Genomic DNA, 6,854 nt, shown 5'->3' on the forward strand with positions numbered 1-6,854 from the left:
CAGAGATGACATGCCACACATCCTGTTCCCAAGCCTTTTTTGCCATAGATTAAGAATGGCACTAAATTTACCCTGTGGTAAGTAGGTAAAACATACTTGTCTGTGGCAAACAGAAGAGATTAGAGGCTGTTTTCAATAAATCTCTGAAGATTAAGGAGAAAGGAGATTCCATAAAGTAAAATCTGATTTGTCCTTGGCACAGCTGTCTATCTAAAGATAAGTACCCACATCCCACTTCTGTACAATTCACATTTCTCCACACACAGCCTCCAGAACGTGAGCTGAAGTCATGGCTTTACTACTGTAACTAGCATTCATAACATGGCAGGCTGTGCTATCAGGGCTGTGGGGATGGCAAATATTCACCCATTTCTCCTTAGAAAGGAGACAGGATTCATTTCACGTTACCTTGGGAACTCACACCTGCCATGGCAAACATCACACAGACAGGCAGAGAAAGAGCTGAATATAGTCCTGTCTGTCCTACTGTCTTCTGACCTTATACAGCACAGCCTCCTTCTTCCATAATTGATGTCTCCTGCTGCAGAGGCAGCCACAGCTGCTGATTCTCTGGCTATCCCATTACAGCAGTAGTAAGTGCAAGCCCATTATTCTGCAAAACAATTCAAATTAATTCAGAGCCTTAAACCAGAAAGTCTTTCCTTATAACACCACCTTTCCCTTACTGCACTGCAGCTACAAGAAGTCAGCAGCTCCATCCCTCCATTTTCCCCTTAAGCCCGTTGTCTGGGACACACATGCCATCTCTTCCAAGGAAAGAGTTTCAGTGACATTCAAAGACACTTTAAAAATCCCTGGTGAATGTAAGAGGGATGTCTTTCCATGGCTCTTAGGATATAGCTGCAGTCTGTTAAATCATGCAGATAGGAAAATGTTGAGGAAATTTCTGGCACACCAGCTGTCTGACCTGACTTATTTACATGATGCTAGAGCTAGAAAATGCACTAGTTTTATAGCCCTTGTGATTTGAGACTGCTTTTCCAGGGAAAAGCAGCAGCAAGGAAAAGGGCACATCAGGCTTTCTATGTGCTTATCTTCAGAAACAACATTATCTCCAAGCCTCATGCCCAGCCCCTGCCAGGGACAGGCTGCCTGCCCCCTTCCCCAGCATGGGAGCTGTGTGCCCAGCCCTGACCACAGAGAGCTGCCCCCACTGACCCTCACCCAGGGCAGCTGGGAAGGTGCTCAGCTGCCTGTCTTTAGCAGGTTGCTGAAAGACTTGGAAAAGCTGAAGGCACAGCTGACCTGGCAGCTGCAGAGTGGAGGCACAGACATGTCTCTAATGCAGGATTAACAGGCTGCTGTCCTTGCCAGGGCTGCTTGCCCACACATGGCCTTCTCTGTGGGTCTGGCAGTGCAGCTACAGCAGAGACACAGCCACCTTCAGGTACAAAGCACACCAAGATTCATCTGAAGGTAAAACTTTCTGGTCTGCTCTCTGCCTCTGAGGAAAAACCAGAAATTACTTTTGAATAAATTATTTTCAGGGAAAATAATAAAAAGTTAAAAAAAAACCCTGATTATGAAATATTTCTTTGAATAGATGACAAACTCCTCTGAGTGAAGGTCCAGTGGAGGGGACTGGTTCCTCTGCCTGCCCCTTGCCCCTGTGAAACACACTGGGACAGGACCTGGCACAAGGACTCCAAAATGGCTCACTCTGCATGTCCCAGGTGAGGGGACACCCAGACCACCCTGCCCAGCTCTGTACCCACATGTGGCCTGTGAAGCAGGGAGGGAAGGTGCCTGGTTAAGAGCCCGGGGTGTTCGCTGCCCGTTGCTGTGCATTTTCTACATGAAATGCTCAAGTCGGAAGGACTTTGGATCAGGATGAATAATATTTCTAGACAGGAAGCCAGTGTTATGAAAAAAGCATGAGCAGCTATGAGGGCGTGTCTCACCTCCTTGGCACTCCAAAGAGAGCAGCCCCCCCCATCCCCACCATGGCAGATCTGTCCTCCCACTATTCCTGGGTGCTGCAAACCCTACCAGGGTGAGGCTAATTTCCACCCTGGGAAGACGGCCCCAGTTAAGCAAAGAGGAGTAAATAGAAAGCTGAGGGAGCAGCCTGGAGGGGAAGGTGAGGAACAGCCAGCTTGCAATCCTGTTCAAAGCTAGGGAGAGCTGGATAGACAGGGCAGGGTGTATACTCACCATGTAAAGCAATATTTGTTTGCTAGATCTGTGATCCTCTTCAAGCACAGACAGGATGGAAACCCCAGCTATGGGCAGTGCACCAGAACCAAGGCTCAGAAGTGTATTTCAAGTCTGCTCCCTCCAGTCTTCAGAACACTTCACTCCTTTGCAGAGTTCTGCCCACAACAGCTATTCTTTTCTTCCCTGGTAGGACTGTTCTTTATTTCCCATTCACCCAGAAAGCAACAGTTCTTTCTTGCCCTTCTCTGGTTCCCTGGTCTGGGAATGAGGCAGAGCCCACACACATCTCCCCTGACAGCCAGGCTGCACTTAGGAGCTGAACCAGGAGCTCACAGCAGAGCACTATGGGGGCCAGGATCAGGAGATGCTCTTCTGCCTTCAGGAAGGGAATAGAATAGCTCCCACCCCTGCTCCCAGTAGCCTTTCCTAAGGCTGGGTCACTAAACTGCTTCGTTCCATTGTGCTGCTGAAATCTTGGTGCAAGGTCTGCCTCAGCGTGCTGGGATCCAACAGGCAGGAGCAGGATGGCAGGAGCAGCTCAAGCTGTGGGCATGGGGCTGTCTGCTCCTGGGTGGCAGCAGAGCTGCAAGCTGAGCTCATGCCCACTTGCAAGGGGAAGCCAAAGGCTCCCATGGCATGGAGGTGCTGTGAGTGTGTCAGGAGAGGTATCATGCACATCCTTTGGGGCATCCAGGTCTGAGGGTGCTCCCTGGATCCACAACCACCACCACTGTTTCTGAGTGAGGCTACAACACAGCAGCAGCTGGTCACAGCTGGAGGGAGTTTCTGTGTAGCTAGCAGCCATCAAAACTAATTCCACGCCAGCACCAGGAGCCAGCCACATGCTCAAGTGGACTAAGTGTGCACATTCTCTTCTAGTTCCTTCAGCATCAGCCAGAGCCAGGGACTAAAACATTTCCTTCACCAAACAAATTCATTTTTCCTTACTGCAAGGCTTCAAGCTTCAAATACAGTGTACCCCACCACTCCCCCTTATCCAAGCTTGATATATGTGATAAGCACAATTATTTCACCCATCTGTGATACCTTTGAATGGCTGAGAATTTTCTGTCCTCATTTTGGAGCCCACGTTCCCCCTACACAGCAGGAAATACAGCTCTGCCTGCACATTCTTGCTCTTAATCTAAAATAAGTTCCACATTAAATCACACTTGATCTGTATTTGCGTGAGGGAGGAAACCACTGCAAGAGAAATTTAGGAGAAGAAGGAAAAGCAGCTTTCACTGCCATTCTCCACATCCCTCCGTGGGTTGCAGCATCTCTCTGAAGTACCACGCACTTGATCAGAGAGGGATCTAGAGGGCTGCTGCTCCAGACCCGAGGAGTTTCTGAATATCCAAATCCCTTTAGAGTTACAGCAATTTCCAATATCTTCCAGTACATGTTTAGATACTCAAAACCTTTCCAGCACCTTTTCAGCTCCCCTGAGCAGCCTCTGTGTAAACACAGCTACCCACAAAGCATAACCCTAAGCATGTCCCTGAATCACAGGGATCATATTCCTGTATCACAGGGCATGCCTCATGTAAACTGGGGAGAGGAGAAAAGGGCCTGAGCTGCAGACTCCTTTTCCCTGAGCACCTGGGGCTGGACTCCTTGGTTGGATCCAGTAAGCTTTTTGCTTACTGGGAAATTGAACAGCCGTCTTCAGGTTATTGAAATGCGTTTGCCAAAGCACACACTTTGTTTTTGAAGCACAGCAACTGTCAACTGTCAGCAGTGCTCCAGCTTTAAGTCACACCTCCTGCACTCCTACCTTTCACTCTCCTTCCTCTTGGAGCCTCCAACAAGCTCCCGTTGCCTGCAATAAGCATGTGGTGTGCCTTTGGCACAATCAGAAAAGGAAGGAGAAATTAAAACGGTGGCTACTCCAAGCAAGTTACAATCCAATCAATTTCCGGCAATCTTTGCATTAAAAGCCTGCTCCTCTACTTTGCTACAAAAGCCACAGCATTCTCATCTTCTTGCTATGTCATTTTTATTGCTGGTAAGATTAGTGCACCTGAAAGCACAGCCCATCTCTGCCACCCAGGGACCTTGAATGCCCTGTGAGCTGTCCCAAAAACAGAGTTCTGCCAAACATGCTATCACCCTGGTCACCACTGTGCTTTCAGCAGTGACTGGCACAAGCCTCCAGCCTTACTCTATCAAGGCTGAGAGTCAGAGCCTCTTTTGAACAGGGCCTAATTCTATTGCAGGGAGTCAGATTGCTCACACCCACCACAAACAAACCCCCTTATTAACATGGAGATGTCAAAAATATTAATTCCTATTTGCAGAACTTAGATAAAAAACCCCACAACAAAAAACAGAACCTGTTTTCCTCATTTTGGAGAGGCAGGGGCTGTACCTTCTGTGGGCAGCCACTGATGTGTGGAGGAACAGGGAGCTCTCTCCCACCCCAGAATTAATGATGAAGAAACCAACGAGAAGAGCAGCACTAGAAGAGGACATATCCTGCCACTCTTGGGTGGTTTCCACAGAGAGGTCTGAGGCAGGGATGCAGTCAAGAAGAACTCAAGGGTAAGCAGAGTTCACTTAGTAATTTAAGCAATGCAAGGTTTGCACTTTTCAGGATACAGCAAAATAAGAGCACATGACCCTGCTGAGTTATTTATTGCAACACCTCTGAGTTAGCAAAAGGTGCCTTTGTTAACCCCACAAAATGCCCTTTATAATTTTTCTTCCTTTGAAGTGCCAGATCTGCCAATACTGAAAAAACCCCAAAATCTGCATGTTGGTTCAGGCACTACACTGTATCCTGCAAAGAGCAAGAAGGACTCACAGACCTGAGTACTCAGTTGGATCTTTCTGCATTCTGGCTGCAGAGATAAGCCTGCAGTAAGAAGTAAGTGTTACTTAATATAGAAAAGGGGATGTTATCTCAGTACACAGAAACGCACTGCACTGGTTTGTTCAACAAACCGCACAGAGTGGTTGAACTCATGGTGACTGTCACCCCAACAGGCCACCTCAGACCCAGCTCTCAGGTGACTCACTACAGCAGTTCCTCTTGCTTGGTCATTTCACCCATTCAAATCCATGCTCAGACTAGGTGGGTAAAAAACTGTACACAGACTGGGCAAAAAACTGTGGAGTTGTCCTTGTGCATGAGGAAGAAGATGGCAGAAGCATCCTTCACTGGCACACCAGCACCAAGGAGCACTGAGAGTCCAGGCAAGCCCCTGCCTTGGGCAAGACTTTCAGAACATGGGCCACTTTCCTGGGAGCAAATCTCTCCTTACTGGATACAACATGAGCCAGCTTCTGTCCCTCTAACAACCACAAAAAGTGACTGCATTGAAAAGATTCAAAACAGACTATTCCTATGGAAATCTATCATCTTATTTCCATAGAGATACACTAACATTACACTAAGTCCTAAGCAGAAAGCCTGCCTACTATCTCGAGCTAAAAAAAGGCCATACTTTGTCACTAAAAACCGCTACCAGCTTACAGTCACTTGTGTGCCACACACAGCAATGCGCAACAAGCACCAGCAACCATTTATCCTTCATTATCCACTTCTGACCCCAAGGGCAATTTCCATTTCTTATCCACTTTCTCTGCTTTAGAAGCAGCACAGACTGGGGGCAACAGGGCTAGGGCTGCCTTTCTTTCTCTGACATGAACTTCCATGCAAGAGCAAAGCCTTGGGGTGGTGGGCACTCCAGCAGGAACCACTCTTCTTCACTAGGGACTGAAACAGCCTGTGCATCTTACAAGGAGGATGAAGTTAACCCTTAAATCAGTTTATTGAACCTTTAACAGGATCCATCCTTCCAGCCAAGACAATGCAGAGGAAATCAGCAGGCTTCACATTTGGCAGTGTCTCTGACAGGAACAACAGGGAGAATCTTCAGAGAAAAAAGAAGTTCCTGGGTGTTACACAGAAGGTGGAGATGGTGAAGAATGGCCACAGGCTTTTCAGAGCCAGTCTAGGTGTTCTGCAACTCCTGAAGTGAAATCTTAAAGGTGCAAACTATCCTGTATTTTCTTCTATACTCAGACACAAGAGAACAATTTAGAGAACTCTTCTCAGTGGAGGAAGTTATTACCCCCTTCCCAGTTTTCCCAGCAGAAGAAAGCAACCTAGGATTACTGGTGAAGGTTGTTTGAACAGAGGTGAGCTTCCTAAGCCATCTTCCTGTTACTGCATTGTGTTAAAAACACACAGAGAACATTGAAATCAGTAATTTCTGTGTCCTTTGAGAGGAGACAGTCACTTAATTTAGATGCTGTGGTGCACAGAGGCAGCTCTGTGCTGGCTCTGCCAGGGAGATTACAGGGTAGTAGATTCCTGTGCAGCAGGGAATGACTGATGGAAAGCACCTCCTCACAGGTGACTCAGGGCACATCTTGCTGGTTACACACAGAGTTGTTCACTGACCTCAGGTAAGCAAGTGGGAGCTTTCTACTTCAGATGTGATACAGTCTGCTTTAAGTTTATAGACAATTTTAAAGTGGGTAGCAAGGGTGAAAGCTTTTTACATATGGCCTTTTTTACATACAGCCAATCCTTCTGAGAGGTGGTGTTAAGCACGTAACACAGCAACTCAGGGAAACAGAGGAACTGCACAGGCAGTAAATGAGAGTGTCACAATGATTTGTTTGAACTCCTGCAGAGACAATCTAACATCATTTTGGTGACAGTG

The sequence above is a fragment of the Molothrus ater genome, chromosome 6 (assembly GCF_012460135.2).
Source record: "Molothrus ater isolate BHLD 08-10-18 breed brown headed cowbird chromosome 6, BPBGC_Mater_1.1, whole genome shotgun sequence".
In the NCBI taxonomy this organism is placed as follows: domain Eukaryota; kingdom Metazoa; phylum Chordata; class Aves; order Passeriformes; family Icteridae; genus Molothrus; species Molothrus ater.